We start from the raw sequence: 27,651 nt of genomic DNA, 5'->3' as shown, positions 1-27,651 counted from the left end.
TTTTACACTGAGGATGGGTGAGGCTCTGGCACAGGTTGCCCAGAGAAGTTGTGGCTGCTCCATCCCTGGAAGTGTGCAAGGTCAGGCTGGGTGGAGCTCTGAGCAACCTGGTCTATTTCAAGACATCTCTCCTCATTGCAGCGGGTTGGAGAAGATGATCTTCCAACCCTATTCCATCATTCCCTAATTCCACCAAGGATCTGAGAAGATGCTGCTCTTAGGACCAGGGGGTCAAGTCTGCATGCAGCTGCTGTCCCTCATGCCCAGATTCAGGCACAAGGACATGCCCAGACAGGATGGGGACAAGGAGGCTCCCCCATAGCTGCCACCCAGCCCGGGGCTGCCAGCAACCTGCCCCACTGCCATCTCCAGAGATTGCTCACTCTCAGTTCCCACCAGGATGATTCACACTCAAATGCAAAGGCACAAAGTGCTCAGATCAGTTTATTGCAAAATAGAACATCCTGGTGACTGCCTGGCCCAGAGCCACTCCAGTCCCAGGCTCCCAGACAGCGGGGACAGCCCCAGGGCTAACCTGGAGGCCACAAGCTCTGCCCACAGCTTGGTCCCCCCTGGACAGAGCAGAGAGCTGTGGGAGCTCTTCCCTATCAAAAAGGGATACTTCACTAAAACCTCATTAGTCCTGTGCCCTCCTAAAAGGGAACTTCAGGCTGCTAGAATCTGAAGAAGAGACCCTACAGCTCACTGACCAACCCTGAGTACCTCCCACCCCTTCTGCTGCACCCACTCACCATGACAGGCTACTGACTCAGGGGGGACTGCCTGGGGACCCTCCAAGGCTCAGCTGCTTCCACTGCCATCCACACTGCCAGTAAAATAACACCAATAATCCATTACAAACTTCCAAGGCAGCGTGAGTCAGTCTTTTTGGTGGCAGAAGTTGTTTGTCTCCAGCTCTGCTCTTCTTGGCACCTCAAAGTCCTGGGATCACGTTCCTCCCACAGCTTCCTCCACTATCAATTTCCACACAAATTGAGCTGTTTCCTTCCTTCCTTCCTTCCAGCAGCCTGATTAGCCCAAGGTTTCTTCACCAGGCTCTGAAGAGCTGCCCCACAACCCAGCCCTAGCAGAGGTGCATGCCCCCAGCTCACAGCAGCTGGGACAGCCCTTGGTGCTCCGTGCTACCTTCTACTCCCCAGCCAGAGAACTGGAACTTTCCCCACCACCAAAGTCCCCAGCTGACAGTTCCAGCCACATTCCTCATGATCCCACTGCTAACTCCTCCAGGGTTTTGCCAGCATTACAACATAAAGCAGGCAACTGGGCCAACTCCAGACAGAACTAGATGCTGCTGGTCATTTTTTCCAAGGAAAAGAAAGAGAGGAAACCCCCACTTAGCTCTGTTGGGTGAAAAACATCAAGGCAGGCAGTGTTAAAATACCATTATGAATGGAGAAGCAGCAGGAAAAAGAATGCTAGATTAGACAAAGCAATTTGATTCCCATTCAAGAAAAACTTTGATCCCCACCCAGCAGCCACCTCCTCAAAAGGTGAATATTGACCAGCTTCCATGGAGCTCTTCAGATGGTGAATATTGACCAAATTACATGGAGCTCTGCTGATAGCCACCTATACATCCAACCCCTCAGGACTCTCCTGAGTGTACAAAAGAGGTTTTCCTCGCTTCTATTTTTTATTTTTGACTGGGTTGGAAAGCACTTCAGTCAAAACACACAGCGCCCTTGGTGCACATTAAAACCAAAAGCTCTCAAAGATAAATGTCAAGATTTTAATAACTTGACCTTATCTGGCCAAAACCAGCATGCTGCCACCCTCCCCGTGTCCCCTCCATCCAGGCAGGGATCAGAGCTGCCAGGCCACGTCCCAGCAGTGGGAATGCTGCTGGATAGAGAGCAGAGGTGGTAAATCAAGAGACAGTGTGTCATCCCAGGGCCTGTTCCAGCCTCAGACACCCGCCAGCAGCAGGGACCAGCAGCCTCTTTATCTTGTCACCGGTGACTAAGAGCATCCCTGGCATGACGGTGCCACAAAAATACAGGTGACGGGAAATGGCCCTTTTCCAAGGAGGGACAGATCCTTTATTACATCCTGTTTATCTCCCACATTACTGAGGGGAAAGCCATGAAGCATGCGATCCTTTCAGGTTCTCTGAATCCACTTAGATTTTATCTCTGGAGCTGGAGCTTTCCAGGAATGAAATAGCTGCAAGACACAATGTGGATGAAACGAAATCAAATGGAGAGTCTCCAACATGAAAGGCAAACTAAAAGGATGACAGCACTAGTTATACGGAAGGAGAAATAAGGAGGAAAGGAAATTAAAAGCAATTAAAGGGAATTAATTAGAAGGTATGATGGAGCTCTGAAAGAGGAAAAACAGCTATGCAGAGTTCACTAAATACCCTCAAACTTTTAATTGTCACACTTGGAACTGCAAACCCTGGAGGTTCAAAACCCCCCTGGCAGTTTCCAAACGAAAAAAATTCCCATGGCTTAAACAAATTACTTCTTTGCCTCTAAGTCTGAATGGCAGACAAGATTCTGAGCTTCTACTCCAAACCATGAAGACAGAAGTTCATTCTGCTCCCCCCTTCAGTCCACTGACCAGGGTGGACAGCCCACTCCATCGTCCAAGACCAGAAGTTGGAGCTTTAAGCAGAATGTTGATGCTGCAGTGCCAAGATTTGGGCTGAATCATTTGCATCTACCCAACATTCCTGGTAAGGTTTTCACAGGGCCCTGGGGGTTTTGGGGTCACCGTCTGTGCCTGAAGTCACCAGGAGGAGACTTGCTGCTGGGTTAGTCCTGGGGGAGACGGCTGGCACCTGGAGCATCTCACCTCTCATCAAAATGCACTGTCTGCACTTCCACTCAAACATAACAGTCCTTTCCACGGGACCAGAGCATGGTTTGGGTTGGAAGGAACCTTACACATCACCTCAGCCATCAGCAGGGACACCTTCCACTATCCTGGGTTGCCCCAAGCCTCATCCAGCCTGGCCTTGGACACTTCCAGGGACCCAGGAGCAACCACGGCTTCTCTGGGAAACCTGTGCCAGGGCCTCACCACCCAAAGAAGAATTTCTTCCCAATATTCCACCTAACTCTGCCCTCTGGCAGTTAAAAAACTAGATCATCCCCAGTTCTGAGCCAGAATGAGGTTCTAAATCAAAACATTGCCTTGCAAGGAGCTGCAGGGAGCAGGAGTCCCCTGTTTCTCCAGGCCTCCCCTTTGCCAACCACCTTGGTTTTAACCCTGAGAAGTGAGGAAGTTCCCTCTGGAGATCAAAAAGTCCCTTATTAAGGGAAAAGTGGTGACGGCTGGGAGGAGCAACAGGAGGTCGTAAAAAAAGCAGGCAGACAGTGTTTGTCTTGGCCTCCTGGACGTGTATTATTTTCCTGGGATGCAAGCTCCAGTCCCACACTGGAGGCAAGGATGCATGAAACAGAGACGGGGCTGCCTTGCCAACGTGGAGTTTGTTTCGGAAGAAACTCACCCGGCATTTCCGTGCAGGAAGGAGACAGTGGGGCTGCACAGCCCGGGCTCTGGAGGGGGCCTGGGAAGCACCAGCCAGATCCTCCAGGATTGGGGTACATGCACAGGGACCAGGCAGCACCCCAAAAAACCCACACGGGGAGGCGGGCAAAGTTTAAAGCCTCCCTGTGGTCTTCCCATGCTCTCCATCCATCCATCCATCATCCATCCCTCCATCCATCCATCCATCCATCCATCCATCCATCCATCCATCCATCCATCCATCATCCATCCATCCATCCATCCATCCATCATCCATCCATCCATCCATCCATCATCCATCCATCCATCTATCATCCATCCATCCATCCATCCATCCATCCATTATCCATCCATCCATCATCCATCCATCCATCCATCCATCATCCATCCATCCATCTATCATCCATCCATCCATCCATCCATCCATTATCCATCCATCCATCATCCATCCATCATCCATCCATCATCCATCCATCCATCCATCCATCCATCCATCCATCCATCCATCCATCATCCATCCCTCCATCCATCCATCCATCATCCATCCATCCATCCATCCATCCATCATCCATTATCCATCCATCCATCCATCCATCCATCCATCATCCATCCATCCATCCATCCATCCATCCATCATCCATTATCCATCCATCCATCCATCCATCCCTCCATCCATCCATCCATCATCCATCCATCCATCCATCCATCCATCATCCATTATCCATCCATCCATCCATCCATCCATCCATCCATCCATCCATCCATCATCCATTATCCATCCATCCATCCATCCATCCATCCATCCATCCATCCATCCATCCATCATCCATCCATCATCCATTATCCATCCATCCATCCATCCATCCATCCATCCATCCATCCATCCATCCATCCATCATCCATCCATCATCCATCCATCCATCCATTATCCATCCATCCATCCATCCATCCATCCATCCATCCATCCATCCATCATCCATCCATCCATCCATCCATCCATCCATCCATCCATCCATCCATCCATCCATCCATCATCCATCCATCCATCCATCCATCCATCCATCCATCCATCCATCCATCCATCATCCATCCATCCATCCATTATCCATCCATCCATCCATCCATCCATCCATCCATCCATCCATCCATCCATCCATCCATCCATCCATCCATCTATCCATACAAGGCAGATCATGTACAGGTCTCCAGGGACTGTGCCAAAGGCTCTGTCCCCATCCCCTGCACCAGCCCTGCCACCCCCTCTGCCTCAGTCACCACTCCACTGAGGTCTCCAGACACCCACAAAGCCCTGGCTCTCTTTAATTAAGTACCCTCACACTGATTTACACAACAATAACCCGGTTTCCTAACATACCAGCTTCAGGCAGCTCCCTCCAGTGACAGAACCACACCACTCCAAGGAAAGGGAGAACTTCATTATCAGTTACCCATTACAATTCAGAATTTTAAAAAATCTCCTTTATATTAAAGGCACAGCTAATGTGACACAAAAGTCAACTCATTTTCAACACAAACCTAGGAATGAATATTTTCTTCTTTTTTTTTTCATTGCTTATTAAATGCTTTGAAGTTAATTGTAACTATTTAGCTTTATACATCACTTGCTCAGAAAGTTACAAGCCTCCCAGATCTCCCTGGTTTATTTGGGACCAGGGTTTGGAAGTCACAGCTGTCTCTAGCCCAACTTCCATTAGGGAGATTAATCTTCCCCGAGATGTGTCTTTGGGAAGGTCTGAATCACAGGGCTGGATCCTTCTCTTGGTTACACAGAGTTACAAGAATTGCAAGAAGGGGAAGAAAAACAAAGCTGGGCTGGACTGGCGAGCATCAAGCCTCCCGCTGTGGGACTGGACAAGGGCGTTTGGGACTTTTGAGCAGAATGTTTATGCCCTATGCAGCAAAGCAGAGCCCTGTCCCAGTGCTGGATATGCCAGGCACTGGAGCAAGTTGAAGAATTAACAGCAATAACCAAATTGTGCTTGGGAAAGTCAACAGAGCATCCACTGTTGGCCTTGCCTATGTGACGGACAGAAAAGTTTTAGCTGCAGGTCCCTGGTGATGCTCAGGGAGACCCTCTTCCACTCTGGGGCGTGCCATGGGTGACATTCCTCACTCCTAAACTAGGGGAACCTCCTATTCCTCAGTGCCAAATTAACTCAAACAAAGCAGTGAGGGAACAGCCCATCCATGGCAAACACCAGGCACTGCTGGGACAACCACGTTGAGAACAACCCTTTGCAAACAGCCTGCACCTCCTTCTCCTCCACCCCTACCAGCCCATCATCCACCCACAGGAGCAAAATAAAAGCTTTGGGCTTCTAGCTAAAAGAGAAGAGCATCAAACCAGGGTCTTGCCATCCACATTGAGAGCGCAGGCAGCACCTACAAGGAAGAAATAAGTTTAAACCACCAGATCTCTGGCCAATTCCAACCAAACCCTGAAGAGTCACCAAATCACTCTTACATAACCCTACTCACACAGGCACCAAAGGGACAAAAGGGAATGCCAGGCAGGGGAGGAAATGGAAAAGCTTCAAGAGCAGGGTGGCACTCACAGGGGACTTGGTACAAAGAGGTGTCAGTGTGCAGTGCCTCCTCCCTGGCTCTGCTGCCTGCAATATGCAGGGAAACACAAACCAAGAGCAGGTTTTGTGCTGGAGCAGAATCTGCTGGAAGATTTTCTCAGTGCATCTCAGAGGTAGGTAGGGGACTTTCAGCAATTGCCAACCTGAAAATCCAGGAGGAAGGCACGTGTGGTGAGGTTCCGATGCAGGTTAGTGCAAGAAGAGCATCACCGCTGTGGAACCAGGTGTGGAATGGGCTGGTGGTGTTCACACCCCTGCAGTAAGGTTTTGAGGAGAACAGCATTTGATTTGGGTTGGGTTCTCTGCCTGCTGAGTCAGGTTGCTTTGTGAATCAGCCCATTTCTTGCAGGGAGCCAGGGCAGGAACCCAAAAGATACAACTCAGCCGCAACTCTAGCTAACACCACAGGAGTCGGAGAGTGCGGGGAGATGCACACCTTTAATTTGGGGAACCTGCAATGGATCAACATCACTTTTTCCTTATCAAAGCAGCAGAAATTTCCAGCTTACAAATTAAAAGGCTTCAGCCTGTAAGCAATAAGCATACACTTCCCACTGCATAAGGCTATCATCACCAAAAAACTGTAAACCTCTTTTTTTAAAGCACAGAAATATTCTGCCTCGGCTCCACTGAGCTTGCAGGGCCCTGTATTTGATCCTCAGCTGAGACAGTTGCAAGTTAAGCTCTGAATGGCGGTGTTGCTGCTACAGGGATTGTGCAGCTAAATAATTCAGTAACCAATTACTGTGTAACAATATCCCTCCCCATCATCCCAGCGTCGATCCATCATCCCAGGCCAAGAGAGCCCAGCAGAAAGGAGGCAGTGAGAGGCCTCCTTGTGATGTAAACACATTGACTCGTGTATAATATACAACTTATTGATCAGAAGACAAGGTATACGGCACATTTTATTGCATGCTAAATGAGGGCTGTAATGAATTGCTGCTTGCCTCCAGGTCATTTGTTTGATTGCCACCTAAGCAAACTGGTGAGGGCGAAAGGTCCTGCCTCTGGGGCAGGTCCTCGGTGAAATGAGCTGCTGATCAAGAGAAACACGAGAAACAGAAAACAGGACAGTCTAATGCTCTTTCTGTGCACGAGGAACAGAGAAGCTGGTCTGTTCCCTCATCCCCAAAATGAACAATACACAGTTGTAGCTGATGCTTTCACCAAGAGCATCCGTGCCACTGCAGCCAACCAGGTCTTCAGCAAGGGCATCCAGCGCTCCCCAGCTCAGATTCACCCTGCTCAGTACCTGATCCTCCCAGCCTGTCACTGTGCCTGCACTGGCATCTGAAAACAAAAACAAATGGGATATGAAGAGCTGACTTCACATTTAAAGAGTCAGGGATACAGAGCACACATGGCCAGCTGCCCCCTGGCTATGAGACAAGGGCTGAGCCTGTGCTGGGCATCGCCAGAGCTCACCCAGCTTTTCCCCACCACCGTGGCTCTGCAGAGAAACACGCCTGGTTTTTAAAGATATCCCTCCTGCCTGCTCCGTTCCTCCTTTGTGTGGCTCTAAAGCTTTCTTCTGCGCAGCTATAAAAGGGTGTGAGAAAACTTGGAAAGGAAGCCCTGGGTGGTACAGACAACTGGAACAAGGAGCAATCTGTGCCCGGGGCAGGGGAGGGGGTGGCAGAGCCCACATGGTGCCAGGCTGAATGGCTGCCGGGGAGGAAATGACACACCACACTATCCTGCTTTTGTCCAGGGGCGAGACCAAAACGCTCCAGAGGAAAAAGAAAAACCAAAAAGGGATTATTCTGCCTTGTGCTCTCCCTCCCCTCGCCCCCCTGCCACCCCCAAGCAGGCTACAGGTGACTGCCTCCGCATCCTCGCTCCAGTGGACCGCAGGGCATCGTGATCTGAGCTGCATCTGGTTTGCTTTAGCATCAGGCTTATCCTCTCATGCTCCTCAGGTTTCTCCCTGCTTTTTAATTAGGAATCACGGCCCCGAGGCCGCCCATTGCTGGGTCTGGCTGGGCTGCAGAGCCCAGGTGCAGGAACAGCCCCTGCCCTGCTGCTCCCACCGGAGCTGCCAGGGAAATGCCGTGGGCAGGGGGGACAGGCAGCGTCCCCAGCCCTGCCAGTGGGCAAGGTGACGCCCAGTTGAGGTGACCACACTGGTGGCCTCCCCAAACCCTGTCTCCCAAAGGGCTGTGGCTCCAGCAGAGTCCTGGCTGCACTCTCTGGAAAAATGAAGACTCAGAAACTTTTTGGCCTCGCTTTTCCAAGGTTAAGCTCAAAACCTGGGTGTTTTCCAATCCCTACACTCTCAATTCTCCTGCTCCCATATGAGTGGTCCCTCCTCCACAACAGCTGTGGGATTTCCACAGTCCATCACTGGGATAATCCTGTCCCCAATGACTTGTCTCCTCCTTCCACACAACTGAGACTTGTCCTAGAGTCAGATCCTTCACAGCTGCAGCTCATGAACCATCTCCCAAATGCCCAAACAACTTCTGAAGCTTCACCCCACCATATCACATGGGTTTCTTTTCAATCTTTTCACTTTTTCCCAGCATTTTGGTATCTCACCTATTGCGTCTTCCCTTGCAAAAGGACCAGAACTGACCCTTTTTTACTTAGCCAGAACACTCCCTGTATCTGGGCCACCTGTCACTCCTCACTTCAAGCATAATGGAAACAAGCAAGGAACAAATCCATTTTCAGAAAAACGAAGAAGCCCACCCTGAAAGGGACAAAAATCTCTAATGTACATATTTATACTGATGGTGCATCTCATACTGATGGTGCATCTCATTAAAAACAAAAACCCCAGAAGAACCCCAACTAAACAACTGTCCACAGACACAAGTTCTCCCCCTGCATCACATGAGCACGTTTAAAGGTCAATACCAGGAAGAAATTCCTCCTTGTGAGGGTGGGCAGGTCCTGGCACAGGGTGCCCAGAGCAGCTTTGGCTGCCCCTGGATCCCAGGGAGTGTTCCCATGGATCCAAGGGCAGCCAAGGATTCCCAGGCCAGGCTGGATGGGGCTTGGAGCAGCCTGGGACAGTGGAAGGCATCCCTGCCCTCCAGCTTGAGCTGGTATAAATCATCACAGCAGCCCTTCAGACCAGCTCTCACTCTTGCACCCACCAGTTCTCTGACTACGGGAGCTGTAAAACCTTCTGTCCATGCCACACCTGGCTGGGGCCCTCAGTGCTAGAAGCTGTAGACAACAAAAAGACCCCAAAATTAGCTATTGCAGTAGACATAACCAGGGCATACTTTTCTTCTTCTGCATGCCAGAGTTTTTTCCTCTTTAAGGAAAACTCAGTGCTTCCCCTTTTATTCCTCTTTCAGCTAACAACTTCCAAGCTTTAAAGTCAAAACAACAAAAAAAAAAACAAAAAAAAAAAAACAGCTCTTCACCCCATCCTTAGTTTAGTATCAGGTGGAGGACAGTAGGCCTTGCAAAGCTGCACAGTGAGTTGGTTGATGGAAATAGTCTGGCTTTTTCCCATTCAATTAATTGTTGTAGGGTTGATGTGTAATCCCACCACAGCCACCAGCAAAGAGGAGGATGGGCAGGGGCCAAGCACATGGCTTGGGGATTTCAGTGCCTTCTCAGGTGTGAGTGAGCCCCAGTGAGCTACAGCCCTTCTGCAAACAAAAACCAGAGGCAGAGGAGGGTCAGAAATGGTGCAGGTGTCTCAGCTGACATTGCACCACCACAAGGTCACCTTGGTGAGTACACCTGGGTGAGAAACAACCTAAGAAAAGCCTGAAGATCTGCCACCTCTACATGGATCCAATCTTGAACAAGAAGGGCTTGAGCATGGAGGGCAAACCTCACACATGGGGCTCTGCCGTGCCCAGTCTGGGATGAGGAGGGTTCTCTTTTCCATTTGCCCTCCATGAAGACTCACCTTGAGCACCTTCAGCTCCAAGGAAGAGCAAAACCTTGTGGTATTTTTGGCGTCCCCCATTGTGGGGAGGAAACATGAATCTGACTCCATGTTTTTAGAAGGATTATTATATTATATTATATTATATTATATTATATTATATTATATTATATTATATTATATTATATTATATTATATTATATTATATTATATTATATTATATTATATTATATTATATATATTACATTACATTACATCATATCATATCGTATCGTATTATGCTATGCTAAAACTATACTAAAGAATAGAGAAAGGATACTTAGAGAAGGCTAAAAAGATAATAATAAAAAACTCAAGACTCTTTTCAGAGTCCTCATATAGCTGGATTGTGATTCGTCATTAAGTTAAAACAATTCACGTGAAACCCATGAAACAACCACCTGTTGGATAAACAATTTTCAAACCCCATTCCAAAGCAGCAAAACACAGGAGAAGCAAATGATATCATATTGTTTTCCTTCTTCTCTGAGGCTTCTCAGCTTCCCAGGAGAAGAATCCTGGGCAAGGGGATTTTTCAAAAAATATGATAGTGACAAAACCTGACCATGGTCACTGTGGAAAACACATCCAGGGGCAGCACCAGCACAGCCACCTATCACAACCTCCTCATCAGCACCCATCCCTCATCCACAGAGAAAAGCTGCTCCATGCAGATACACGACCTTGTTACATCCTTAATTAATCACTATTGATAACCAATCAATGTGACTGGCCAGCCAACCTGCCATGCCTGCAGCAGAGCCTCCTCCTGCTCAGCTGATGAAGGACCTGACCTGGACGGGGCTGCACAGAGAGCTCTGCCTCTGGGGAGGGACGAGGAGAGCCCACAGGAAGGTGGGGAAAGGATAACCCTGGGGAGAACCCACAGGCACAGGGTCAGAGTGATGGAGGCACTGGAGATGGGTGAGCAGGAGAGGACAACCCTGAGCACGAGGCACGGCAGTAGGAAGGAAGATTTACCCCTCTGGGTCACCTCAGTCACCTGGGTGTCCCCGGGACATGACTCACCAGACACTCCTTAGTCAGCCCAGGCACCACCAGCCCCGGGGCCAGTGTGGAGCCCTGGGGAAGCACTGAAAGGAGCCGCCAGCCTCAGGGCGCACTGTCTGCACGTCTGCATGCTGGAAACCACTTTAAAACTCCCCCCAACACCAATAAAAATGGTGTAAGAGCAAAGGGATGCAAACACACAACTGCAAAAACATCCCCCACCAAAACCTCCAAAGATGTCCCCATCCCCACAAGTTCATGGTGCAGCATCAGATGAGGCAGAGGGTGAAAGGAAAAGGTGTTCACCAGTATTCAGTGTGACAGAAAAAATGGTTTGTGGGTTGGGGTTTGGTTTTTTTTTGGTTTTTTTTTAAACCACACCTGCAGCTCATCCACCCATTTGTGCCCCTCCAGACTCATCCACACTCTCACCACTTGCAAGCTGCTTCCCAACAAGGACCAACTTTGTTACGAAAAAGTACAGGGCCTGAGGCAAAATTAGCTTTTTTTGTCTCTCAAACAGGCAATTATCTCTTGCACAACTATGCAAGTCTAAAACGAAGGAGAGGCAATATTAAGCTTCACTAAAATGATGCCTTTAAAGTACAAATTGTTGCAACATGTGAAAATAACATGGGGGAATTGCAGTCATGGAACATTTGGAGAACTTTTTATTTCTTTTTATTTTATAGTTTTCAAGGATACCAGGCTCCCAGTCGAGGTGACCCAAAAAAAAATCACTACTTTCAGCTGTGCTACACATAGCACCCCATTTTTAGACTATTTGAGAGGAGGTAAAGTGATCTGCTTCTCTGTTCCTCCTGAAGACCCACAGACATGTTCCTTTCAATATTTAAAGGAAGCTTATAAAAAAGATGGAAAGGGACTTTTCACATGGGCATGTAGTGATAGGTTTTAAAGTCAGAGTTTTAAATTTAGACTAGATGTTACAAAGAAATCCTTTCCTGAGAGGGTGGAGAGGCCCTGGCACAGGTTTCTCAGAGTAGCTGTGGCTGCTCTATCCCTGGAAGTTTCCAAGGCCAGGCTGGACAAGGCTTGGAGCAGCCTGGGATAGTGGAAGGTGTCCTGAATGAGCTTTGAGAATCCTGCCAACCCAAACCATTCTATAGAAGACCTTAAAAAAGGCATCAAAACATAACACAGACTGTGCTACAGGAGTATGTACATACATGTACAGACAAATCTGCTTAAATGGGATACTCAAGTTGCATCAGCATCACAAAAAATTAAGTTAACAAACTTTTTCATATTTTGAAGAGGAACCCTAAAATGGGTCATTTCTAACCTGATGCCACTAATTTACCTGTCCATGTTTGTTTAGTGAAGCCTGTCTGTCCTGGGTCATTTTAACCTTAAAACCTGAACACGGGAAATTAACACAGTGCAGTGTTAATTATATGTTATGCAAGGAGTCATTTTACAGCCTAATAGTTTGAAACAGTTAAAAGAAACCCTGCTGCTTGTGTCCTGCTTACAATTCACATGGCAACTCTGTGCTTCCGATCTGCCTGCCCAAGAAGTGTTTATCTTCTGGTGGGGAAAACAAACAACTGCATATCAGACATCAATTTAATTAATCCAGGGTACCAGCCCTGCACCACAGAAGAACAGAATGAATTCCCTGACCTGGGAAGATCCACAAGGACCATCAAAGCCCCACTCCTGGCCCTGTAGGACAGCCCAAATTATCACAGTGCTTGATCTCCTTTGGGCAGGAGAGAAGATCAAGGTCCCCGGTACAGAATTCCAGCCCCAAAGAGAATCTCCAAAGTGGAAACAAGCAAAGAAGAGGACAGCTCACAGAGGCCAGGCTGGCCAGTAACAGCACTGGCCACAAATCCCCGTGGAGTAACCTCAGTGACTTCCAACACTCACACTTCTCCTCTCCCCCATTTGATTCACCATCAGGATGCTCAGAAGCAACAGTGAATACCCCGAATGTGTTCTCCCACATCTCCTGGACTCCAGCCTGCTGAGCTGGCAGAGGTCACCATGCTCCTGCCCACCCTCTCCTCGGCGTCCCTTTGATCGCGCGCTCACCGCAGAGCAAGGCAACCCAAAAACAAAGGCCCCAGAGGGATCCATATTTCAAACCTGCCAGTGGCTCCTGCCTCGTGCCCCTGTGCCAAGGCACAACAGGCTCTACAGAAGGGCTCATCTCCGCGGCAGTCATGGAGTTCATCTCCTGCCAGTTAGCTTGAGGTCCCTGCATTTGCTAATGCTGATTTGGTTACTGCCATCAGACTGGATCGAGCATGCAAATCTTCAGGTCTCACGCTAGACAAAGCCTGGAGAAAGGAGAAGGCTGGAGCAAGCAAATATGTAAAAATAGGATTTCTTTATTAAAATGGAAAAAAAAAGGGGGGGAGAGCAAGACGTAAACTTTTCTCCTCCCTCCCGACGTCCTCCTCTGATGTGTGCTCTGAAACAAGATGCAATGAGAGGGCTCCCACAGCACTGGACAAGCTCCTGCCACCAGGAACAGAGTCCAAGAGGTCCCACAGGGCAAAGGCCAGCTGCAGACTGGTAGATATGGTGCTCATTAGACAGAATGTCTGCAAAAAGCAGCAGCAGCAGGTTGAGAGGCTTTGCTTTTCACTTTTCTTCAGTTTTCTCTCAGCCAATCAGTAACCCATAAGGCTACATAGGGCTTGATTAGCAGGTCACGGGAGAAAATTCTGCCTTTTCTACTCTGCTCAGGGAACAACCCACCTGCAGAGCTGTCCCTAGCTCTGGGGTCCCCAGCACAGGAAGGACCTGGAGCTGATGGAATGAGTCCAGAGGAGGCCACGGAGCTGCTGCCAGGGCTGGAGCCCCTCTGCTCTGAAGCCAGCCTGGCACAGCTGGGGCTGTTCAGCTGCACCAGAGAAGCTCCAGGGACACCTCAGAGCCCCTGCCAGGGCCTCCAGGGGCTCCAGGAGAGCTGCACAGCCCCTGGGGACAAGGCAGGCAGGGACAGCACCCAGGCAATGGCTCCCACTGCCAGAGGGCAGGCACAGATTCTGGCACATTGGGAATTAGGAATTGCTGGCTGGGAGGGTGGGCAGGCCCTGGCCCAGGGTGCCCAGAGCAGCTGTGGCTGCCCCTGGATCCCTGGCAGTGCCCCAGGCCAGGCTGGATGGGGCTTGGAGCAGCCTGGGACAGTGGGAAGTGTCCCTGCACATGGCAGGGGCTGGGGCCGGATGAGCTTTAAGGTCTGTCCCAGCCCAAACCATTCTATAACTTTCTAGACCATCACACACCCCACAACCCAAAGGAGACCATTTCTCTTGGCTGGCAAAGGCGACAACTTTCAGATAAGCTGTAGAGCTGCTGATTTTACCCACTGAAAGACACAAATAAAATGCCCACGTTATGTCCATAGGGGCGTCCAATAGTTTCCAACAAGGTTCACGCTATCTGTGGACCCAAATTTTCCCTGGAGCTACAAGCAGAAGAAGTAATCTTGCATTTAGGGTCCTGAACCATGGTGCAGCTTTGTTATTAAACAGGTGACAGTACCCTGAAGCCTGCGTGCAGCATTTTATGTGCATGTGAGAGTTTACAGAGCATTTGTTTGTCATTTCTGATGAATGGCGCTGCATAAATGTTAGATCTTCAACCCATTGCTCTCACAAATACTATTTCTTCTCTTATTTATTTGTATTGCTGTAATTCATTCAGGTGCCAGCCATGACTGAGGCTGTGCCATCAATATGCAGCCTGACAGCAGCAGCAGGAGACAACAGCAGCTGCACAGATCACGCAGAAGAACAGGAAGCATCCTGGCTGGTGCTGGTGGGGAATGGTTGGAAAGGCAGAGAATGTCCTCAAATCCCAAGGAAAACCCCAGCAAAGCAAAAGCAAACGGAGCTTTCATGCACAGAGCACCAGTCTAAGTGTTTAATCAGAAGAGGCACATAGGGCCCACCTGTGGCACAACTTGGGGCCACCATGTCCTCTTTCAAATGGAGGTGTGTGTGCCACCAAAACACCTGGACCACCATGAGGAACTACAGGCCAGCAGTTCAGGCCTCTGCAAAGCCAGTTCCAGAACCACAGAATTCCTTTTTTAAGGCTGGAAAAGCTCCCTAAAATTGAGTCCTAACGTTCCCCCAGCACTGGTAACCCAACACCAACCCATTGTGTCAGCGGCCATATTCACATGGTTTCTAAATCCCTCCAGGGATGGGGACTCCACCACTGCCCTGGGCAGACTCTGTCAACATCTGCCAACTTTTCATGAAGAAATTTTCACTAATATGGAATCTAAACTGCCCTGGTGCAACTTGAGACCATCTCATCTTGTCCCTGTGGTTTGTCCTAGCTGTGACAGCCTCCCCAGCTGCCCTGGAGACCTGCTTTCCCGCAGGAGCAACAAACACACGCCCCAGTGCTGGTTTGTACGGACCAGCAGGATGAGATGCTATCAGCCCACAGCCCTCCTCTGCTCCAAAAGCAGCCCGAGGCAGCGTGCAAGCCCTGCTGCTGCTGCTGCTGGGGAGCAGTGCAGCAGCTGCATTTGCAACACCCCAGCTCTGGTCTGGCAAGGTGTGGTGGCCCTGCAGTGTCCCTGGTGAAGCCAGCACCATGTCCAGAAGCAGGCTGATGTGGTCCAGCAGCACCCCTGGGGACGTGGGCCAGCTCATGCCAGTCACTGTGCCACCTCCTGTGTCCCTGCCCGATGTGGCACCGCCATGTGGACAGCCACCAAGCTGAAAAAGTGTCACCAGGGTGGGCAGGACCTCCCAGGCATGAAGGTCTGCCAGTATCCAGTGCTGCTCCCTAGGAATTGCACCACAGTCGGCAACAGCAGCAGAGCTGGCTCCTGGCTGTCCTTGCCACCTGGACAAGGTGGCAGTGCCACTCCGCCCTTTTAGTTCCTTCTTCTGAACTCTGTTCTTGGAGCATCCCCTCTTTGGTGCTGGAGAAGGAGCCAGCAGCCTGACAAGGACCACCACTCCCCACTCACCTGCTTCTTGCTCCTCCAAAAAACCCAAATGCAAAGACTTTTCAACAAAACAGGTTACAAAAATAAGCAAGGCACCTCCAGAGACAGCAATGGATAACTAATATCTCATTAAATGAAACAGATTAATGAGAAGAGTGACTTGTTTCTTTGAGCTGGTCATGGTGAGATAAAAGTCAAAGCAAGACCCGGATCCCTTTTCATAGGAGTGCTGTAAAAAGAGTGGCACAGACTCAGCAGAGCTTAAAATACAGGGCAAGACACACTTTTCCCTCCAAACATACCTGATACTTCCTTCTCTGCCCTTCTTTTTTATCTCCCATACCACTCTGGAAAATCCAAACTTCATTCATAACAGAACCAAACTATTTCCTTTTTTATTCTAATATTTCCTTGTTTTTTTAATAGGCGACCATCTGGGAGTGGGGGAGTAGAAAGGAAGCCCTGAAGCTTTTCAGACACAATAAATAAATTATAAAAAAAAAAAAGAAGTATGATTAAAACCAAAAAGCATAAACAAACAAGCCATGTTACCCAGAATAATGACTTCAGGGAAAAGCGCCAAAAAAATTGTATAAGCTTCTGGAGCGTGGCAAGAGAAGAGAAGAGAACAGAACAGAAAGTCCTCACTGCTGAGGAGAATGTGCCACTGCAATGGGACAGAGGCTGGGACTACAGGGATGCCCTGGGCAAGCCAGGAAAGAGAAGGGTTTCACAGAAACTTGGATCCCAAATTTGTCTTCAGGCACCTGATTTTGATAACTGCAAGCCCCAGTCTAGGCACTCTTAGACCTTTTTATTTTCAAATTTTAATTGCATCTGCTCCTCTCTGGTGAGACCCCACCCGGAGTCAAGCTTGGGAATCTTCAGTGTATGAAGGACCTGGAGCTGCTGGAGTGAATCCAGAGGAGGCCACGGGGCTGCTGCCAGGGCTGGAGCCCCTCTGCTCTGGAGCCAGCCTGGCCCAGCTGGGGCTGTTCAGCTGCACCAGAGAAGCTCCAGGGACACCTCAGAGCCCCTGCCAGGGCCTCCAGGGGCTCCAGGAGAGCTGCACAGCCCCTGGGGACAAGGCAGGCAGGGACAGCACCCAGGCAATGGCTCCCACTGCCAGAGGGCAGGCACAGATTCTGGCACATTGGGAATTAGGAATTGCTGGCTGGGAGGGTGGGCAGGCCCTGGCCCAGGGTGCCCAGAGCAGCTGTGGCTGCCCCTGGATCCCTGGCAGTGTCCCAGGCCAGGCTGGATGGGGCTTGGAGCAGCCTGGGATGGTTGAAGATGGCCCTGCTCATGAGGCTCCCTTGGGCCCGCTTCTCGAGCTTCTCCAGGTCCCTATGGATGGCATCCCATCACTCAGGCACGTCAGCCACACTCAGCTCAGTGTCATCTGCAAACACAAACCCCTCTGAGCTATTCCTGCTCTGCAGCTCCATCATTTTTGGCAGCAGCATGCCATATTCTGCAGGGATGACAAACTGGGGGGCACACAGGGTGGATGGCATTGCACAGAACAGATCTGATTTCTCCCTGACAAGCAGGCAGCATGGAGGGATGCACCCATTGCTCCTGTCCTAGCAGGGAAGCATTTTGGGGGGATTCTTGGCTCTCAGGGGTCTCCACCCTGATGCAGAGCATTAAAAGTAATGGGGAAAGCTGTGGTGAGGAGGAGAGGGACAGTGTGCAGCACTGAGACAGGGCTGGCAGAAAATGGGGCAGCACAGGCAGCCACGCTCCTGAGACACTGACACTGCAGCAGGGAAGATAAATGACTGGCCCAAGGCCACGCAGCCAGGCAGTGTCCCCTCTGCATGACTTTCAATCCCTGCTCCAGCACAGGACTGCTGAGGGATCCTTCAACAAAATGCTAAACTGGCTTCGAAATCGTGAGATTTATTTTACACCTGAACACACTCACACATATAAATGTACTTTTTTTCCTGCCTCTTTCTCTTGCCTCTACGCAGACGCACCCAAGCACATCTTACAACCTCTCTGAATAACCAGAAAAAGTAAAAACTTTTTATTTCCCCACTAATGGAGAGAACTCACAGGGGTTAACTTGACTCCAGGAGCTGGGGCTTCACAATGAAGCAGGGCGCTGCCAGCAGTCCCACCTGGCAAATCAGTGTCTGTATTTACAATTGTATGCCCGGAGACTCTGCAAATATTTCCTAGAAGCTATAAACCCCATCCCAACAATTGCAACGGGAGCAGGGATAAATTAGCTGAAGCCTGTCACTTGGTGAAGTCACGCTGGAGGAGATCCATCCAGGTAATCCATCTTTCTGCTGTGTTATACAATGACACAGTAATGGCCAGCCCAGAGGGATTTCCTTCAGGAAAACTCAACTGTTACTAAAATGGTAAGTTAATACCAAGCAAGAACTCAGCCGTCATTAGACCGAAGGATAGACATGACAGGGAATAAAATATTACAGTCCCCACTCAAATATTTTTATTTACAAGAGCATGGATAGACCTATCTGTAGGCTGCAAAGAGAGGAGGCTGGGATTAAAGGAGTAAAGGAAAAAAAAAAAAAGACCTGCACGCATCGATTCCATCTTTGCCATTTTTCCTAATAAATAGCCTGGCACGGCTGTGCTGATGGGTAGCTGGGGTGGAGGAGGGCACGCTGCCCAGCTCTCACAGGGACACAGGACACAAATCTGAGCTCAGGCTCTGCCCTTCTGTGTTGATTAAAAAAAAAAAAAAAACACCCTTAAGAAGAAAGGAAGAAAGCAAGAAAAGTTATGTGGCTAATAAAGGGCTCTATTGTGCCATCAATTTTTTAAGCTTTAATGATTTCGGGAGGAAGTTCAGCTCAGCAATCAATAGCACAATATGGGCAGGAGGGCTCGGAGGAAATTCAGCGCCGGAGCTGCGGCGAGGGCTGGCAGAAAGGGGGGCTCACAGGAAAGGGGGTTCCCCTCCTTCAGTGGGCAGGGGGCTCCCAGCACCCCGTACAGGAACCCTGTCCCCTCTTGTTTGCCCACTGGGTGTGAGCTCCCTCTCCAGCCAGGGGACAGCACGGGATATTTGGGGATACCACGGCTGCTGCCATGGCAAGGGAGCTGGAAAAGCACCCACGCCAGCTGGGATGCTCACCCCACACCTGATGGGACTGAGCACACCCCAGGGATGCTCACAGCACACCAGGGACAGCCCAGGGACCATCACCCCACACTGTGCATATCCCAGCAATCTTCACCCCACACCCGGATGAGTACATCCCAGGGATGGTCACCGTACACTGAGCATATCCTAGGGATCATCACCCCACATTGAGCATATCCCAGATCCCAATGATCATCACCCCACACTGAGCATATCCCAGGGATCATCATCCCACACTGAGCATATCACAGAAATTATCACCCCACACCAAGCACACCCCAGGGATCATCGCCCCACACTGAGCACATGCCAAGGATCATCACCCCACACTCCCCGCAATGGGACTGAGCACATCCCAGGGATGGTCACCCCACACCAGGCACATCTCAGGGATCGTCACCCTACACTCCCCATCCCACACTGAGCACATCCCAGGGATCATTACCCCACAGTCCCCACTGCACACTGAGCACATCCCAGGGACAGTCACCCCACACCAGGCACATCCCAGGGATCATCACCCCACACTAAGCACATCCCAAGAATTACCACCCCACACTGAGCATATCCCAAGGATCATCACCCCACACTCCCGACACTGGGACTGAGCACATCCCAAGGATGGTCACCCCACACCAGGCACATCCCAGGGATCATCACCCCACACTCCCCACCCTACACTGAGCACATCCCAGGGATCATCACCCCACACAGAGCATATCCCAGGAATCTTCACCCCACATCGGGGCTGACTCTGGGTTCAGCACATCCCAGAGATGCTCACCCCGCACCATGCCCCTCCCCGGGATGCTCACCCCACACTCCCCACAGCCGGGCTGTGCCCATCCCAGGGACACTCTCCTCCAGGCCCACCTGTCCCTGAATCCCACAGCCCGCGGCACACCGCCAGCCTCCCCCTACCCCGGGGAGCGCCGCTCCTGCCCGCAGCAGCAGCAGACGTACCGCATCGCCGAGGCTCGGTGCTGCCGCCGGGATGCGGGGCTCTCCGGGGGATGATCCCGCGCCGGGCAAACCTAGGAGACACGGTGATACAGCGTGAGGCTCTCCAGCATCAGCGGGGACAGCGCCTCGCCCGAGGTGTCACCCTGGACAGGAGCCACAGCCGCCTCCCAGCTCTCACAGGCACGGGCAGCAGCTGGGTAAAAACCGGGATAAAAACCCACGGAGGGCTTCCCAGCAATGGGGGGATCCCGAGACGTCGGGTGCCTGTCCCGCTGCGAGGTGCAGGGGAGAAAGGATGGGATGGGGTGGGACAGGACAGGATGGGACGGTTCGGGATCACCCCGCGCATCCCGTCCTTCAGCGCAAGGAAAAGTCGATTCCGCAAGTGGATCCCAAACGTCTGGGAGCGCTTCGCGGAGCGGGACCGCACCGGCTGCACCCGCGGGCAGCGGGAACTCGGGCGAAAGTTTTGCCACGATCCAGGGGATAATAATAAAAATTACTAATAATAATTAATCGGGAAAAAAATAATAGCAATTAATCAATAAAAACTAACGAGCGTTGGAGAAGAAGAACGGGGGAATGTCCGACCTGGGAGCCGGGAGCGCCGGTGACAGCAGCGCTGCCTCTGCGTGATGCTGCCGCAGCTCGGGGACCCAGCGGGAGGACCGGGCACAGTCCCCTGGCACCGGGAGGGACGGAGGGAGGGAGGGACGGCAGGGGAGGGGAGATGGAGGGGGGGGGCCGCCACCACCGCCTCCCCCCGCAGGAGGGTCCTGGCGGGGCTGGGGATGGAGGGACCCCCGGTCCGCCCCCGTCGGTGAAGGCAGCGGCTCCCACCCGGCAATTCCGGGAGGGAGGAAACAGAGCATTATTTTAAAACAGCAAACAAAACGGAAAATAAATAAATAAATAAATAAATAAATAATCAGAACTTACTGTCTAAAACGAATCAGCAGGGAGGGATCCGCGGGCAGCGCAGCGAGGGGAGCATCGCCCCCGCCGTGGGACGGGACGGGACGGGGCGGAGCGGGGCAGCTCCGCGCACCTCGAGGGGGGCAGCGGCGGCGGATGGCGACGGACAGAGCACCGCGGCGGGCACGGCGGCACCGCCCGCCCCGTCCGGCGGCGCTGGCCCGCGGCTCGGGCGGCTCGGCGGCGGTGGCGAGCCGAGGGCCCGGATGTCGCTGGCCCCGCGCCGGGGGGGCCACACGGGACGCAGCCGTGAGGGGAAGGAGGGGGGGGGTTCCTGCCCGCCCCGTCGGGGCGCCGGGCGCTGCCACGTGGGACCGCCGGGGGGGGGCGCCCCACCCTTCTGGCTCCCGCTCTCCGTCTCTGTCTCGCTGTCAACCCCCCCCCGCTCCCCCCCCCACCCGAGCCGGGCTTGACAGGTCCACGCGACCAAACAAACCGCGGCGGACGGGCGGGCGGCGCGGCCAATGGGAACGCGCGACGGAGAGGAGCAGCCAATGGAAGCGCGTGCGGGGCGGGATCGCCTGAGGGGAGCGCGGCGGAGGCACCGCCCCGGGGTCAGAGCGCCGCCCGCTGCCCTCGGGGTGCGGGGCTGGGAGTCGTGAGGCGTGGGATCGCAGGGAATGGCCTGGGTGGGAATGGGCCCGAGAGAGCATCCCCTGCCACCTCCTGCTATGGGCAGGGACACCTTCCACTGGCCCAGCTTGCTCCAAGCCCCGTCCGTTCTGGCCCTGGACGCTTCAGGGATGGGGCAGTCACAGTTTCTCTGGGAAACCTGTGAGGCCAGGGGTTTACCACCAGCATCCTCCAGTTCTTCTCCCAGAGCTGCTCTTTATCCCCAGCCTGGATTCACCCGGGAGTCACTTCGCCTCAAGTACAGCTTCGGCTCTTGAGCTTGTTAACCCGCAGAGGTTCCCACGGCCGGGCTTCTCACGTCCCACACTGTTTGATGACTCCAGATGAATAAACCTAGCACAGTATTGTAAAAAAAAAAAAGCCATTACATGGAGCATGGTGGTACTCCAGCATGGTCATCCTGCTGCGAGACCCCCATCCCGTGTTGTGGGTGAGTGCTTGGTGGAGTGGAGCACAGCTGATGGTGTTGCTCTGTTCCTGCAGGGATCCAGCAGCTCTGGATCCTCTCTGCATCCCCCTCCTAATTGCCTCACTCTGCCTGCATTCTCCAGTGAGAAAGAAAGCTTCCTGATGTGTTTGGTTTCCATGTTCAGGTGGATCGCAAGGTTCAAGTGCTGCCAGGTGCCATGAGTGTTGCTAGACAATCATCCCTCAAGCCAACCTGAGAAAACCTGTGGGTGATCCTTTATCACTCCTCAGCCTTTCAAGAATTGCGTGAGGGAAGAAAATATGATAATATGATTTGAAGGGAAAATAGACAACACACCCAAATCCAGGAAATGCATTTTGAAATTTCAATCCATATTGAAATTTGGATATCAAGAAGCCCTCCTTATGCATCTAATGATCTTGGTCCCAAAATTGGTATTCTACAAGACACCATTTTTTTTATTTTTAATGGTTTTCTTTGGCAGGATGTTTTGGAAATTTGGGGTTTTGACTTCCTTCTATTTTTTTTTTTTAAAGAGACCTAGCCAACAATCACAATTTGCTTTTTTATTTCATCTGCTCTCCTACCCTGTCATCAGGCTCCTGTGCTTTCCCACTGGGTCCCTGAGTGCAGTCGGCACGGTGCTGAGTCACAGAAGAGCATTGTCAGCTTAGACTCTGAGCAGGGAGGCTTCCCCCTCAGTATCTACTACTCAGGGAGAGCCTCCCTGTGTGTGTTCAGAACATTTCCAGCATATTTGCACTTTATTTTTTTAGGACTCTCATCAAAATGTTTCCCGTGAAACACCATTTCAGGATGTTCTTTAAGGGTTTGTTGTTCTGCAGTCCATCTGTTTCAGGTGGAGGAGCCCGGCATGGCAATCCAGCCTGGGATCTCTGCTGTAATACCCAGTAAAACCATTGCTAGCAGCTGATCCAGCCTGGGATCTGATTCTGAGTGCCTTAATTAGTCAAAAGTCCCCAGCTTTAGTCAAAATCCACCGCTAGTAATGTGTTTTTAGATTTAAGGGGAAGGTTTAAATTAGGAGCAGTAGGAGCAGCTGCTGTGAGTTTGCTGGTAGAGGAATGTGTGCTCCTAACAAAAAGCAGAGGCAGGATTTGCGATCTTTCTTATCCAGAGGAAAGATGACATCCTGCTACAAAGTCCTTCATAAGGGGCAGAGGGGATATTCTGCCCCTCTCTGCCTCCTAGGAAACACTCCCAAGCTTCATCTCATTCTCTAGATCCAAACTTAGCACCTGATTATTTTTAAAACAACAAACTTGTGTAAAACACACTGACAGGAGCAACGTGATGCTGCTGCCTGATCTCCCCGCTACATCTCCTGCCTTCAAAACCACGTGGAGGTGGAATCAAGAGTCCAAGCCCACTGCAGCCAAAAGCACCTTGGAGAGAGTGAGTGACACAAGACTGAGATGTACTCAGGATTTCCTCATGCCTTTGTCTGGCAAACACTCACCAGCACAGCAGGGAAGAGGCTGGGAGGGATGGGAGCTTTGGATGGAGGTGTCATGAGGCAGAAAGTGATGCTTGTGTCTGCTTGTGGTTGTTTGCTCCTCCTGCCCAGCCACAGGCAAACCTGAGATGGGATGAAACCAGGGAAGATCCCAGCATGAGATTGGAAATGGATGAAATAGAAATATAACTTTTCCTGCTTCACTTAGCTTTTAGTTGTTTTTCAGGGTCCTGAGTGTATTAATTGGTATTAATTACCCTGACCAACTTCACCTCCACCCATTAGTCCAGAGGCTCTAAATAGCACCCACCACTCATTAGTCCAGAGGCTCTAATTAGGCTCTGAGCACTTTCCTGAGCTGTGTTGTTGTAGTACTTGGCTGTAGTCCTGCCTGGGATTCTGTCTTGGGTGAGCATCATACCCATGTCGTCCCCTTGTTCGCAGTCCTGCTCCTGCTGTTTCCAAGTGGATCCTGGATCCAGTTCATGCTCTTACCTTGCCTAGGATTCCTGGTAGTTCCTTTTTACCAAACCTGGCCCTGATGTTCCTCTTCAGATCCAGTGGGATGACATCCCTGCCTGTGCTGTGGTCATCCATGGCTCTTGGCTCGCCTTAGCATGGCAGGAAGGATCACTGAACCTGAATGCCCACAGCACCTGGGAGCCATAAGCACACTGTTCCTAGACCACATTCCCTTCCTGGCTCTCCAGAGCACACCTTGTGTCTGTAGGACTCGGCTTGTGGGATCAGGAAGCTGTGGGCACCCCTCTCTTACTGCCATGTTTGGTCCATTTGTACTTGGTCAAGTACTCTCAGGAATTTCCCAGCAGATTTCTGATGTGTCAGGTTTATCCCCTCCTGAGGGCAGTAACTCAGCTCTGCTAGGAATGGCTCAGCTCCGGCACCCGCTTGTAATGTAATTGAGTGTGGAAATTGGCAGGAGAGGTAGGGAGCTACCTCATCTTCATGCACATAATCAATAGCAAATCATTACTTAAAAAGTAAAGTGGTTGATGGTGTTTCTGTAGGGCAAGACATGCCCTGCATTTTCAGTCTTTGATTCACACTGCTTAGCATGCCATGAGATGGGGCTCGGCGAGTGACTCACATTGTAAAAGCTCTCCAGTTAGCTCCTGGTGCTCCCTCTCAGCAAGTGTGTCATGATTGCTTCAGCATGTCTGTGTCTGTTCTCCAACCCAGCTCCCAAAGCCTTCAAGGCCCTTTTAGGGGTTTCCCTAAGTCCAGACGCTGGAGGGGTGGCACCAAAGCATGCACGAGGCTCCTGCCAGGATCAAGGCACTCTCACTCTGGATTAGGTCCAGCCTGCATGAAGCAGAGCATGATACAGTTCAGTCCACCTGCAGACCTGGGATGGCTGAGGGAGCTGGGAAGGGGCTGAGCCTGGAGCAAAGGAGGCTCAGCAAAGGGGGGCCCTTGTGGCTCTGCACAGCTCCTGACAGGAGAGGACAGCTGGGGAGGTCAGGCTCCACTCCCAGGGAACAGGGACAGGAGGAGAGGGAATAGTCTCAAGTTGCACGAAAAGTTTAGATTGAGTATTAGGGAAAATTTCTTCACTAAAAGATTTTCCAGACTTGGCACAACTGCCCAGGGCTGTGATGGCATCCCTGTCCCTGGAGGGATTTAAAAGCTGTGTGGAAGTGGCTCCTGGGGACATGGGTCAGTGGTGGCCTTGGCAGTGCTGGGAAATGTTTGTACTTGATGGTCTTGGAGGTTGCTTCCAACCTGAATGATTCCATGATTCTCGGATAGGAAATCCACAGCTTGGGGAGCACAAGCTGTGGCAATCTACTCCATCTTGCAGGAGAAAGGAGCCTTGCTCCTGACTTCCACCACATATGAGGGAAAAACCGTTCCCTTATGAAGAGGGTAACATGCTGAAGCTGTGTTCTCTGTGTTAGTATTGTCACATCCATTGCAGATGCACCTTGGTGCTCCTGAATTGTCCTAAACACGAGCTGCCCATCAGGGTGCTCCTGCTCCAGTGAGGGATTCAGCCAAGGAATCCAATCATCCTTCTCTTACCATTGCAAGTTGTTTGCTGTACTTCCATAACCTTGTCACTAATTTTAGTCTGGAGCTGCCCCTTCAAAAAGTGACAAAGGTTGGTAGGATTCTTTATTTAGATGCTGAGAATGCAGGGAGTGTTCCTTCATTGTTGCTTCCTGTTCTCTCCTTGCACTGACAGCCAGCTGACTCTGCTTTAGTTCCCTGGAGCTGCACTGGGGTTTCTGTAAGTTTGGGTGTGTCCTTGGACAAGAGGTGGGAGCTGGGAGACCCTGGAACCAGGCTGCTTTGGCTGAGAGGAGGGCAGCACGGAGGAAGGGCAGCAGCTTACTTGGGGCCTGCAAGATCTGCCGGCAGCAATGGCCTGAGTTGCCCTCTCTGGGTTTGCAGCAGACAGAGGTGCTGGCATGTGACCCTATCCCAGAATCCCAGGGTAGCTTGGGTTGGGAGGGACCTTAAAGCTCATGTCCCATGGGCAGGGACACCTTCCACTATCCCAGGTTGCTCCAAGCCCTGTCCAGCCTGGCCTTGGACACTTCCAGGGATGGGGCAACCACAGCTGATCTGAGCACCCTGTGCCCGTGTCTCACCTCCCTCACAGTCAGGAATTTCTTCCAAATATCTAATCTAAACCTCCGCTCTTTAGGACCATTAATCCTCCAGAGGACGCTGCTCGTTTTCTCTGGACTCCTAAACCAAAAGCAGTGACAGAGTTCCAGCTGAGCTCCGGGGGAGCGTGAAGGGTTACGGAGAGCTGTGCGGTGACAGGCGGTCCTGGGCAAGGCTGAGCACGTCCTGTGGAGGCCAGCCAGCAGGGCTGACCTGATCTAACAGGGAGCTGGCGCTGGATGCTTAACTTCAAATGGCCCAGGGACTGAACAGATGGCTCCTCTTTATTTGCATGCTACTTGGATTTGTGAGTCAAACAGAAGAATAACTTAATTTTTGACATTTGCTTCTCCTCAGAGCCCGGCACAATTTATGTTATACTGGCATTTGCGTGAAGGATGTTGCTTTAGGCACTAAACCCATCCTGGCTTTAACCCTAAAAGGAGCCAAATAGGCAGGAATCATATTCCTCCCCAGCTCTTTTGTAGGCTCTGCCAAGGGATATCACACTTACCCAGTGACCGAAGAATCAGGAGAAAACAGTCATTTGGGGCTTGTGGAAGGAAGGGGCAGGGTTGGAGTTAAACTGGACTGGAAAATATCTCATATGTAGGCCTGAAATGAGAAACTGTTTGTGGATGAGGTTTACCTCCTATTAAAAATACCCTTCAAGGCCTGTGCAGTTAGTCTTGAGCACAGGGGATAAATTTAGAAGAGTCTTGTTCCTGCTGACATAAACTTAAGTGAAAATAATATATATAGCCAGGGCACAACATCTGCAAGCCAATTAAAAACCTGGCAGATCGCACCCCAGATGACAGTTGCCATGACTAGTGTGTCTGCGTGCCACCCCTTGGAGAGGGAAAAAACAGATCCTTGGCTGTGCAGCATCTCTATACATCTTCCAATGCCCACAACAGCCAGTGGTGATTATTTGATAGCTGGAGCCCAAGCAGCATGTCCTCCTCGCCCTAACGCCTGTGCCTGCTGTCCCCGGTAATCCTTTGTGGCCACATATCTGATATTCATGGGTCTGACTGTAGGTCAGTTATAAAAGTCACAGGATAAGAGAATAAAGCTCATTTTCTGGCCTTATTGTAAAGACATGAGAGCCTGGGTAAGGATGTGTGTGCTTTGACCAATGAAAACACATTTTTTTCAAAGGCTGTATTTGAAATACTTAGCACAAAGAGATAGTCTTTGTTTTCCAGCAGGCAAAGTGCAGTTCTCCTTCACCTGTAATTTTAAACGAAATATCAAGTGCTGTTTTTGTGGATGGAAGATAAAGCAGGCAGAACAGGGAGACCCATACTCTTGAATTCTGGTGCTACAATACCTTTTCCAGACTGTTTGCAGCATCTCTTGCATTCACTGTGATCCCCCTCTTGTGGTTACTCCAGTGCCTGCAAAATTTCCATGTCCATGCCTGTCAAGGCTCAGTGGCTTTG

At 51.0% G+C, this 27,651-nt stretch overlaps 1 long non-coding RNA gene across 1 annotated transcript; it reads right to left on the bottom strand.

The window, feature by feature from the left end:
- Positions 1–1,736: 1,736 nt before the first annotated feature.
- LOC134432386 (uncharacterized) lies at positions 1,737–21,078 on the bottom strand. Its single transcript, XR_010031313.1, has 3 exons — positions 20,994–21,078; positions 20,055–20,125; positions 1,737–2,184 (listed from the first exon to the last, which is right to left on the bottom strand). It is a non-coding gene; the product is annotated as an uncharacterized LOC134432386 (long non-coding RNA).
- Between the last annotated feature and the right edge of the window lie 6,573 nt (positions 21,079–27,651).

This window comes from Melospiza melodia, chromosome Z, assembly GCF_035770615.1.
Source record: "Melospiza melodia melodia isolate bMelMel2 chromosome Z, bMelMel2.pri, whole genome shotgun sequence".
Lineage (NCBI taxonomy): Eukaryota > Metazoa > Chordata > Aves > Passeriformes > Passerellidae > Melospiza > Melospiza melodia.
This window is presented reverse-complemented; position numbering and strand designations above follow the sequence as displayed.